This window comes from Trachurus trachurus, assembly GCF_905171665.1.
Source record: "Trachurus trachurus genome assembly, chromosome: 21".
In the NCBI taxonomy this organism is placed as follows: Eukaryota; Metazoa; Chordata; class Actinopteri; order Carangiformes; family Carangidae; genus Trachurus; species Trachurus trachurus.
The window spans coordinates 33,347,795-33,360,142 of NC_139899.1; the positions used below are offsets into that span (position 1 = coordinate 33,347,795).

Genomic DNA, 12,348 nt, shown 5'->3' on the forward strand with positions numbered 1-12,348 from the left:
GTGAATCGATCTCGTCCTCGTGACCCTCCAGCAGCAGCTGCTCTGGGAACAGTTTGCTGCTGCTCCTTCATCAGCCAATCGGTGATCGACACCGTGGTCTGGGTCTGACACATCCGTCCAGCGTTCACAAACTCTATCTTCACTTTACCTTTAAAGGAGAAGTGCCCATTTTTACAACCTCATTAGGATCCTTCAGACCATATTTAGATCCAATCAGAGCTGCGTACATCCCTCTGAGTCCACAGTTTCCTGTCTGTAGATCGACCTACTGACCTCTGAACTGGATGATGTCATCTCTGAGGCTAGGCCTGTGAGCATTTATCTCCTAAAAAGTCTTTAACCAGCTGTCGGTAAACCTCTAAAAAAAACCTGCTGGTAAGTTACTCGGCTCGTTTTCTCCCCCGGGATGACGACGGAGGTTGGCCGGCCCGTGAGCTCAGCAGACGGCTGCTGCCTGTGGGAAGCCCCCCATTGCTCCTAGGGCTGGGACGATATGCTTTTCTCCCGATTCGATTTTTTGGATGGCGATTCAATTTAAATTGCGATTCTACGATATTGCCGATTCTCTCTATGATTTTTAGTCTTTAGCATTTTTAATGCCAGAGACCAGGAAAACAAATACCTGCATGCACATGGCAATATATGGAGGTCGGCAAAATTATCGAGTTCATTTTCATTTATCGTGCGATTAATTGATATATTGATTATCGTCCCAGGCCTATCTGAGGCTCATTCTCTCTGCCTCTTTGTGTCTATCATTTTATAACTAAAATACCCCTGGATAAACACTATTGTTCTGTATATAATTGTTAATAAAGCTCCTTCACTCTGTGACGGTCGGCTCGTTCACCTGGAATCTGCTGCAACGTGGCTGAATATTTGTTTTGTCAGATTTTGAGGTTGTGGACGTCAACGACTTTGAATCTGACGGACGTCCTCAACGTTCTGAACCAGAGTCTAAGGATGAGCAGCTCTTTGAAAGGAGGGTGCAGGAAAGGGGAAGATCACTAGTAGTGAATCATAAAATATTGGTGAAATTAACACGTTTCACAGCAGATAATGTTATTTAGAGGCTGCATCGCCAACACTATGTGGATATACGCAGCTCTGAATGGATCTAAATATCGTCTGAAGGATCCTAATCACACCAGAGTTATATGAGTTAGTAAACCACCGGAGTTTATGTCAGAAATAAGGTCCAGGTTGTAAAAAACGGCACTGCTCCTTTAATAAACTACACTAATGAACTGATCACAGCAGCTTTACACCACCACCATCCATCAGCTGAGCCACAACCTCACCTTCACTATCACTGTGACGGTCGTTCATTCAGCTACATGTAAACACAAGCTAATACCTGTCTCCATGGCAACATTATACAATAGAGCTGCAACAATTCATCAAACAATAATCGATTATTAAATTAGCCTATAATCTTCAACTATTCTGATAATCTAATAATCAGTTTGAGTTCCAGATTCTCTGATTTCAGCTTCTTAGATGTGAATATTTCTGGTTTCTTTGTTCCTTTGAGTCTCTCTTTGGTTTGTGGACAAAACAAGACATTTGAGGACGATGTCGTCTGCTGGTTTGAGAAACACTGACTGATGTTTTTACACATTTTATTGACCAAACAACTGCCAATTTGTTGTATATACTTTTGTAAATTACTTTTTTTTTTTTTTGCTATTGCTATTTTGCTATTTTATTATGTAGCTATAGTTTGTTCTTTATATTCTTATCCTATATGTTGTTATCGTCACTGTGTGTAATGCTGCTGCTGCTGCACTGTCATTTCCTATCTTGGGATCAATAAAGTCTATCTATCTATCTATCTATCTATCTATCTATCTATCTATCTATCTATCTATCTATCTATCTACATCTATCTATCTATCTATCTATCTATCTATCTATCTATCTATCTATCTATCTATCTATCTACATCTATCTATCTATCTATCTATCTATCTATCTATCTAATCGATTAATGGTTTAAATAATCGACAGATCGATTGATAATGAATATAATGGTTAGTTGCAGCTCTATTATACCGTTACAGTCAGTTTATAATGGCATCCAGCTCACAGATGCTACACTGACAGGATAATAAAAGTATTTATCATGACTCAGTGGAAACGAAGCATCAATGAAACATCCCATAAAACACCGACTACACAGGAAACAACACGTCACTGTCACCTGCTGAGCTCTTTATGATCCAAACAACTACAACTACAACTGTACATGAGGCTACACTCCTCATGTCTGTGACTCTGACAAAGTGAAACTCAACAAATTTCATCAAATTTCCGTTTTTCCCTCAACAGGAAACAGATGTAGAAGGAAAAAACATAAAGTTAGAACATGTTGTTTCTCCTCACACACACACATACATCTATATACAGTATATAAACACACAAAACAGACAGAAATGTACCGTGTGTGGAGTCTAATCCGGAACAGATCACAGAGGAAGTGGTGAAATCAGCAGGTTATTGATTGATTGATTGAGTCCAGCAGCTGCAGCTCCACCACAGTCTGATCGGATCTAATAATCGATATTAAACCTAAACCGACCAGTCCCTGAACGCCTCATCCCTTCACTTACCCCTTGAAGAAAGCCACGGACTTTGAGTTAGCTATGCATGAAGCTGCAGCCATGGTGTGTGACTCTGCCTGGTCATGTGTGTGGAGGAGAAAAGCAGAAGCAGAAGCAGCAGCAGCAGCAGCAGCAGTGAAGTTAGTTTTAAGTTGGTTATTTGACAGACATTCGCTCCTTCTCAACACATTAAAAAATCATAGAAAATATAAGATGTGTTCAAATGCAATAAAAACATGTCATAGAGGAGGCTTAGCTCTACCATCCTGTGTTGATTTTGACTCAACAGGTCACATGACCTGGGAGTTATTGAGCTATAACGCTCATATTTTCCTCTTTGTATCCTATTTATTTTCTTTAACTAAGTTATTTTCCTCTGGAGCGGCCTGGCCGAATAATTTCCTTCGGGATGAATAAAGTTCTATCTATCTATCTATCTATCTATCTATCTATCTATCTATCTATCTATCTATCTATCTATCTATCTATCTATCTATCTATCTATCTATATTTAGGCTACAGTATAAAATATTTTTAAAAATTCATATAAAATAGTAAATATATGCATTGTACAACTAACTATCAAATATTTATAATTAATTTGGAAATATGCTCTTATTATTAATGTCACACCTATGCCGGACATTTTTGATGTTTGGATCAAAATTCTGAGTAGAAATCTTAATACACCAGCAACAACTTTGGTATTATTGTACTATATCTTGTCAGAGGAACAACATTTACATATATATTCTTACTTTTTTTTTTTTTTTTTTATCAGTAGGGTATGTGACACCCGGACAGTCAGAATTGTGTTATTCGTCAACCACCCATTTACTGTTTTATATGATTTTTTAATGTATTGAGAAGGAGCGAATGTCTGTCAAATATCCAACTTCAAACTAACTTCAGTGCTTCACATTCTCCTTCCTTCCCCGTCATGTGACCACAACAGGCCGGGCGGCGGCAGCAGCAGCAGCGTGACTGTGACGGAGGACCAAGCACCGAGCACCGGGTCAAACTCCAGACTCTGACCGGCTCAGGCTGCTCAGCCCCGGCAGGTGGAGGTGCAGCTCTCCTCCTTTATACAACTAATAGACTAATAAAGTTGTGTTGAACGCAGCATATCGATAATGAGCGGTGACAGCGTGTTGGACACCTGAGTTAAAGGCGAACACAACAACACACCTCGTTTTTTAATAATGTTTTGGCGCTTTAAGCACTAATATTATACCGTATTTAACTTATGTTTAGGCTGTTTCTTTTGCACTAGTAGGCCCATAGTATATTTTATTGTTTTAGACATTATAGGATATAGACATATTTATTTCCTTTGCACACTTCCTTTTGGAGCAACCTGGCAGAAGAATTTCCTTTGGGATGAATAAAGTTCTATCTATTTCTGGTTTCTTTGTTCCTTTAAGACAATAAACTGAGTGTAAATTACTTTTTTTATTTTATTTGCTATTGTTATTTTTGCTATTTTATTATGTATAGCCTAGTTTGTTCTTTATATTCTTATCCTTTAAGTTGTTATCGTCGCTGTGTGTAATGCTGCTGCTGCACTGTAATTTCCCAGCTTGGGATCAATAAAGTCAATCTATCTATCTATCTATCTATCTATCTATCTATCTATCTATCTATCTATCTATCTATCTATCTATCTATCTATCTATCTAGTCTATCTATCTATCTAGTCTGAAAGCCGCTGTCAAACCTGACAAACCTTCACTGTTACTGTAAAACATTAATAAAATAAAACCCCAACCAGTGACAGTGTAGGCTAAGTTAACGGTCTCTGAGCTAAAACCTCCTCTGGTTGTGGACTAAACTCATACAACATTAATATTTCCTGAACACCAGTGTGTCAAACATGTGTAAACTGGTATTAAACTCTACTAACATTTATATAGTTAATAATGTTTCCATTAAACAGCTGGAAACAGAAATTGGTCTGAACCAGAACAGAAACCAGAACTAAGTTAGCTCCTTAGCTCGTTTAATTACACATTAAACCATCGACTTCACGTCTCGTAGCTTTAGAGAAATAACATTTATATTCGCAGCAACGATGTGAAACGTCAAATAAGTAGAATAAGTGTGTTTATGTGTGTTATCCGCCGTTAGCAGGCTGGATTAGCAGAGCTAGCTGCCGTTAGCATCCTGTGCTAACTAGCCGGTTGACAACAACAACACAGCGGTTTGTTTTTAATTAACAGCTACAGAATAAAACCCGTGAGAAGCGGTGACAGCGGAGGAGTAAAGGTGAGTTACCGGGTCACGGTGTGAGGTTGACATCAGTGTGAAGTCCAGTCCAGACTCTGTAGAGATGAATAAAACACAGCTGAGAGCAGACAGCCGACTCCCAGAGAGTCACAGCCAGACGTGAAGAGTCGAGCGCCGAGCGGAACTCCGCTGCTGGGATCAAGATCAGGACCAGGACAGGCTGCAGAGCAAAGAAACATCGATCCACCTAAATAAAAGCACCAAGCTAATAAAAAAGCCATGAAACTTTTTTAAGGGGAGACACTACAGGTGAATAGGGTAAAAAAAAAATTTAAATAACAGATATCACCGTGAAACTTCCCGAGTTTATCACTCACATTAAAGGGATAGTAGCATTTTTTTTAAAAGTGGGGTTGTATGATCTACAAATAGCCCCTAAGTACTTTAATTGCAGTAGAAGACTCTCTGCACTCTCTGCACTCCAGAGATTTACAACATAGGGGAGAGTGGGGTAAGTTTAGCCACTTTTTGTATTCAGGATCACTACATCAAGACAATTATAGTTTTGTTCCTAACTAACACATCTGCATATATTTCAGGATGTTTTGCATCCCTACAAATTAACAGAATGAGTGTAAATATAACTGTTTTTAAAATATAGCATGTTCAAAAAAAGTGGTCTTGTGACTCAACTTACCCCATGAATGGGGTAAGCCGGTGCATATTCTCATTTGTCCAGGTCATAGTATTTCAAAGGAGGTTAAATCGAAAGCAACTGGACTTAGTTATTTGTCTAGGAAGACGTTTCACCTCTCATCCAAGAGGCTTCATCAGTTCATGTACGCAGCTGACCAGGCTGGGACTGGTCCAACTATCTGGTGTGGAGACTCACTATTTAACCTCTTGTGTGGGCGTTTCACATTATCCAGTTAACCTAGGATTAGGCGTTGTGAAACGCCCACACAAGAGGTTAAATAGTGAGTCTCCACACCAGATAGTTGGACCAGTCCCAGCCTGGTCAGCTGCGTACATGAACTGATGAAGCCTCTTGGATGAGAGGTGAAACGTCTTCCTAGACAAATAACTAAGTCCAGTTGCTTTCGATTTAACCTCCTTTGAAACATGAATGGGGTAAATTGACCATAGGAGTGGGGTAAATTGATCAACCCCCCCTTCTTTCCTTCCATCCATCTCCTACCACCCCCTTTACTTAATATTTCACCCGTCCATGCTACAGGTGAACACAAACTACAGACTTCCTGCTGAGCCACCAACTCACTGAGATTTGGGGAGTTTTGCAATTACGTGGCATCTTGGGAAGAATCCCAGATGTTTTTCTTTGAAAGTAAAGTTTGGTACACTATAAACAACTTTTCCTGTTTATAGGAACATACTTACTGTAATCACAAACATACAGAATCTTGATTTAATCATTTGGACATATACAGCCAAAATACATCCATTAAGTGTATAGGATAGGTGGCTCAACTTACCCCTGGCCAAATGGATCAACTTACCCCACAGCTACCTTGGCTTGGGTTTATTACTCCCACAGCTAAAATTGTGCACTTTCATGCTAAGTTTACTACCTCATGTTGTAGCTCATAGATACCACAACCCATGTATAAAACAAATTTACAATAATCTCTTTTAGTCTAAACACAATTCTCATAAAACTTATGATCGACAAAATTCACTTGCGAGAGTGAAAAATGATTTTTGGGTCATAAATATTAAACCAATTTACTCACATGGTTCTAACCTCCACAGACTCCATGAAATGGTCACATGCTAATTTTTTCCTATAGTTTCCTAGAAACAAGGGGTGGGTCAACTTACCCACTGGCTCATCTTACCCCACTCTCCCCTACAGTGTTGTGAATGGACCCAAAGAAACGGCCTATTTTCACGGCCTAAAAGAGGTTTTACCTGAAAAAAAAATACACAGTTCCATTGTTCGCTATAATATAATATTTTCCAGCCCTTCAAAGTGCAGGAAAAACACTGTTTTTATTTGGACCGAACCAACTCACGTATCCCTCCGCCCAGGGTTAGCGCCCGCCGATCAGCAGGCCACATTTAGAAAATACACAAGTCAAAAGTCCAAACCCCAACGTCAAAGAAGAACTGGAACAACTTTTTGGAAATGGACCTTCCCATGGACTCTGTTATTTTTATTAGATGTGTTTCCTGACCACCTGTTTACCACAGAACAATGTTATATCACATGTTTTGTTGATGATTGCAAGAAAAATGATTACTATTAGGATGAAACCTAATCATCCCCTGATCGCTTAATGGTTACAGAAAGTAAGCAGTCTATATGATGGAATATATGACTGCACAGTTAAATTTCCTATATGAGAAGGTGGACCCCAGTTATTGATTATCTCGCCTAAGAATCTTATACCTCAAATTAAAATTTTATTTAAATAACTACTGTTATTATTATCGTTTTACTTATTTTCTATTAATTTACTGGTTTTATTTATTGCTTTAGTTTAAATATCCCTTTTTGTTTTAAGTTACAGAACTAGATAAGGTATACGTGCTGTGTGACAGATGAGACCCAATCTCAAGATGACTCTTTGTTTTGTCTTGAGATGTTAAAGCAGAAGTAAGCGATCCGGTGGTTTTGGCTAACTTCCTGTCAGCAGATGGAGTTAGCAGTCCCCGCCCTCGTCCCTACGTTACCACATTCACGCACATCCCTTGGCTGCACACACAGAGAGGACTGCCCCTTTATGCCGTTCTCTCTCCTCATTGGATAAAGGTTGTAGGATACAAGGAAAGTTTTCTCCTGGGCTCAGAGCAGAGCAGAGTGACTGACAGACCCGTGTTTCAGACCAAACACTCTATAGAAGTGATTGCTGTCGGAAGATATTTAAGACTTATATTAACACAAATATTCCGCTTATTTCTGCTTTACATGTAAAGTAAGATAAACATCTGTACATGAAAGGCAATAAAGTTTAAAGGCACATCAAGGTAAAGCCGTGAAGGTGTCGACCCAATGTTATCCCAATTAGGGATGGGCATTTCGAATAATTTTCTAACCGAGTATCCTAACCTTGTCGTAACCAGGTAACCGAATACTGTAATAAAAAATAAAATGACGTCATGTCTGACGGACAGAGCGCAGCCGGTGCATAAATGTGCTCTGTCCGTCAGACAGTCGCATCACTGACACACAGCGTCGTCAGACTAAATATCAGGTGGATAATAAGAGTAGAGATGGAGTTTAAGATGCATCTTTATGTCGGGGAATAAATGCGCTGCATGCGCTCTGAGCGCTGAGCGCAGCGCATTTATGCCGCGGCTTATGCCTCGGAGGAGAAAACTTTTTTTTTCTTTTTTTTTTAAATCATTAGCGGTGCTTATTTATTAGTCCACACTACATTTTGGTGCCTTCGGTCCTCTCTGCCTCGCATCGTCTCAGGAAATAACTGGGAAGGTTTCAGCCGTTTTTTTAATCCTAGGTTAACTGGATAATAAATTCATAACCGGATAGCAGATTGCCTACTCGGGTACCAGGGTACTCGGGTAACCGTGCACATCCCTAATCCCAATGTAAGTGATGCGGCTTTCAGCGATACTGTCGCGTGTCATTGAGCAGCATTGCTAACTGTCCTCCAACACATGACATCATAATAAACCAATCAGCATCCAGCTCAGAGCTACTCTGATCAGACAGAACAGTTGGTTCGCGCAAGGCATTTATTTACAACTTTGGACCGTTTGGGACTGTTACCATGTGAAGGGGGGCAACCGCCATTCCGACATCCCACCAGTCCGACATCCCACCAGTCCAACATAGGCCTCTAATTGTCTAAATGGCAACGTCCCATCATTCCGACAATTTTTGCCTCCTATGGTCGGAATGACGGTATTTTTTTCTTTTTTTAAACATCCTGCCTTTCTGACAAGTCCTTTAATAACATATTTTTTCTCCAAAAAGATGTTGCACTGGTTGGGTTTAGGCAATGTAGAAAGGAGTTGGTTAAGTTTAGTAAAAAGAGCAGGTAGAGGCTAGACAGGCATACTAGTCCCTGTCTGCGCTCTGCTGCGTAATTACACACAACCATGTGGGTATTCCTCTACCAGCATGTCTTAAAGAAGGGTTAGCCTGTTGGGTAGCGTTTAATCGCTCAGGCAAAAAATCTTTGGGGCTCCGAGCGACAGTGAGTGAGTGATTTTTCGCTCTGTCGCTCGAGATGAGAAATCCCAACTCTCCGGCTGTCAGTCGCTCAGCGCTGATTGGCTGCCGTAATCTATGCGTAACTATGACAACTACTGAAATCATGGAAACGTAATACAACTCCACCGGTCCGGCAGAGCAAAGCCGGCTTGACATCGTACGGCGCTTGTGGGACTTCCACAACTCGTAAACAGCGGCAGCAGGAACAATGTCAGCCGTGCTGGACCAACACAAACGGGAAGAAAAGAGCGACTCGGAGCGAGGTGGAATTCACTGGAATCGTTTGAATGACGTCATCAGAGCGATCTGTTGTATCGTTCCAAACTGACGAGCGACTGCAGCTGAGTGACGAGCGACAGCGACAAAAAAAAAAAGTCCGGTGTGAACGCACCTTAAATGGTGGGATGTCGGAATGGTGGGATGTTGGAATGGTGGGATGTCTAAATGGTGGGATGTCTAAATGGTGGGATGTCTAAATGGTGGGATGTCTAAATGGTGGGATGTCTAAATGGTGGGATGTCTAAATGGTGGGATGTCTAAATGGTGGGATGTCGGAGTGGTGGGATGTCGGAGTGGTGGGATGTCGGAATGGTGGGATGTCGGAGTGGTGGGATGTCGGAGGGGTGGGATGTCTAAATGGTGGGATGTTGGAATGGTGGGATGTCTAACTGGTGGGATGTTGGAAAGGTGGGATGTCTAAATGGTGGGATGTTTGAATGGTGGGATGTCTAACTGGTGGGATGTCTAAATGGTGGGATGTTGGAATGGTGGGATGTCTAAATGGTGGGATGTTGGAATGGTGGGATGTCGGTATGGGGGTATGTCTAAACGATGGGATGTCGGAATGACAGCATGTACCCCCATGTGAACACAAAGGGTCCAAAAGAAAAATGCAACACTTGTAACAGTTTAGCTGCTGAACATGAACAAAGCAAACGACCCACAGGTCTGAATTTTTTTAAATTTTATTTAGCCTTTATTTAACCAGGTAAAAGATCGAGATCTCATGTTCAAGGGCGACCTGGCCAAGAGGGCAGCAGCACACGTCGTCAGCATTTCCATAAAATACAAATACGTTACAATATTACATTACCGTAAAACTTCAAATAAGGGCCGAGTCCCAAATTGCCGCCGGTCCCAATTAACCGCCGGGTGTAGCAAAATATTTTTTATATTAAACGCCCATCCCAAATAAACGCCGGGTCAAACATTGTTTTTCTGGTTGTCAAAAAATATTCAATGCAAATATAGCGGCTGTCTCGTGACGTTAAAGACGGCCGAGGACTGAGTTGCTCCTGCCCGGTCTGTCCTCTCCTCTTATCCGCACTTCAGCACCTCTCCTGGGCTGCACTGTGTCGGCTCGGCTCGGCTCACTCCTCGTTTTAAATAATAATTTAAAAAAAAAGGACGGTGGTGCGAGCCAACACAGGTGCTGAAGTGTGGGAGAGGAGCGGAGAGACTGGGCGTCCGCGGGGTTTTTGCAACTTGCGGCAGATCAGAGAGGGCGGAGGACCGACATGACGGGGGGTCTCAGTCTCCTGGTACCTGTGCGGACCAGGACGGCGGAGGTCAGCGAGACCGAGAACGAGTCCGCCCCGGCCGTTACAGTAATGCCTTGAGAACAGTGGCGTAGCCAGAAAAAAGACATTGGGTGTGCACCTGCAAAGACTGGGTGTGCCAAATTTATTTTCAATAAACTGAGCGTTACACCTCCATAAATATTCAAAAGAATTCCAACATTATACTGTATGTTGTGTGCGTTCTCATCAGTAATAACAAACCATGTGTTATTCGCTCTCAATAAGCCATAGGCCTTTAACAAGCATCAGACATAGACTGCACATACAGTAATAACTTGGGTTTAACAGTGGCATCATTGCAAGCCTGTATGATCATACTTATCTTCTAATCTATATGCAACGCTGAGTAAAAAAAACTGCTTAGTAACTGCTCTTATAGTCAACAGGTCTAAACATTCACACATATGACGTGCTCAAATAAATAAATAACAAAGAGAGAGCTGGATGGATACAAACGCAGAATAAAAATTTGATCCGACGCATTAATAGAGAGAGGGACAAATAAACATATTGTGGAGCTGCAGCATAAGAAACGTGGGAGATTATCTATGAGAAAGTAAAAATGTGGTTGGTAGAACAAGAAGAGAAGAGATGAAGTGAAGTGAAGAGAAGATGGGGAGATATAGGCCTATGCGGCAAAGAACAAAAGAAGATTTTAGTTTATAATAAAACCTCAGCAAACGAGGGAGAGCTGCTCTGATCAGTGTTGAGCAGCTGAGCTGAGCAGGTAACTGGGAGACCTGCTGTCATTCATTGAGCTGGAGCTGCGCGCTATGGCACAGAGCTCAGGTGGGACACTCAGGCCACTCGGATCTAAACGCGCTGACCAGAGGGATCACGGACGGAGTGAAGGCGGCGGTGACGTCCCAGCCCCGGTCCCAGAGCTGAGCAGCCAGGTACTGGAGAGGGAGGAGAGGAGCGCACTGGACGAGAGAGGTGCAGCGTGCGTAACGGCGCTTAAATGACTTTGATCGCATGATCAACAAAGCTATTTAACCATCTGAACACAACTACTGGGCTCATTCATCACATATGATTATGTAACAGCTTGGCCTGATGGTTTTATATCGCAAAGCAGAAGAGGACAACGATATCGCTGCTTACCTGTGCGCACTGTGCAGCTCTCAATTTAAAGGGCAAGACGGCGTGGCCTGGCCTTGAACTCGTTAATTATTCCACTAGTCCAGTTTCTCCGCGAGCCGGTGCAGGTGTCGCAACGCATCACCTGACGGCAATTTTTACAAATTTATTGACTGATCGATAACATGTTAGTAGCTATAGACTATAACAAAAAATGCATCAAATTTTTGGGTGTGCCAGCTTCCTCTGTGGGTGGCACTGGCACACCCTGGCACACCCGTGGCTACGCCAGTGCTTGAGAAACGCACGTATCATTCCACCGCCGCCTGCCGCCACGGAGTGAAGCCTCTTTACCCAGAAGGAGGTCCAGGTTGAACACTATTAATAAACGCAGGTCCCAAATAAACGCAGGTCCCTAATAAACGCCTGTTGATTTGAGCGATTTAAGCAAATAAACGCCCGGGCCCTTATTTGGTGTTTTACGGTACAATAAATAGGGCCATAATAGAAGTTAAAACAAAAGTGCAAGGAGCAAGGGGGTCATGGTAGCAAGAATGGTCAACTGATTTTTGTTGTCGGTCCTTTAGGAAGTGACGGAAAACATTAATTTGACAACGAGGAGTTTTTGGAAAAGCAAAGTGTTTTCACACTACATTTATGA

The 12,348-nt window shown here is 41.8% G+C and overlaps 1 protein-coding gene across 5 annotated transcripts in view; it reads right to left on the reverse strand.

The window, feature by feature from the left end:
• Positions 1-4,976, reverse strand: part of pikfyve (phosphoinositide kinase, FYVE finger containing) — a 72,853-nt gene extending 67,877 nt beyond the window's left edge. For 3 of the 5 annotated variants that reach the window (XM_083996368.1, XM_083996369.1, XM_083996365.1), the window contains exon 1: positions 4,878-4,976. The gene's annotated coding sequence lies outside the window, so the exon portion shown is untranslated. Of the gene's footprint in view, positions 1-2,441; positions 2,540-4,877 lie in introns of those variants that run through there. The other 2 variants (XM_083996366.1, XM_083996367.1) reach the window with 2 other exon arrangements.
• Between the last annotated feature and the right edge of the window lie 7,372 nt (positions 4,977-12,348).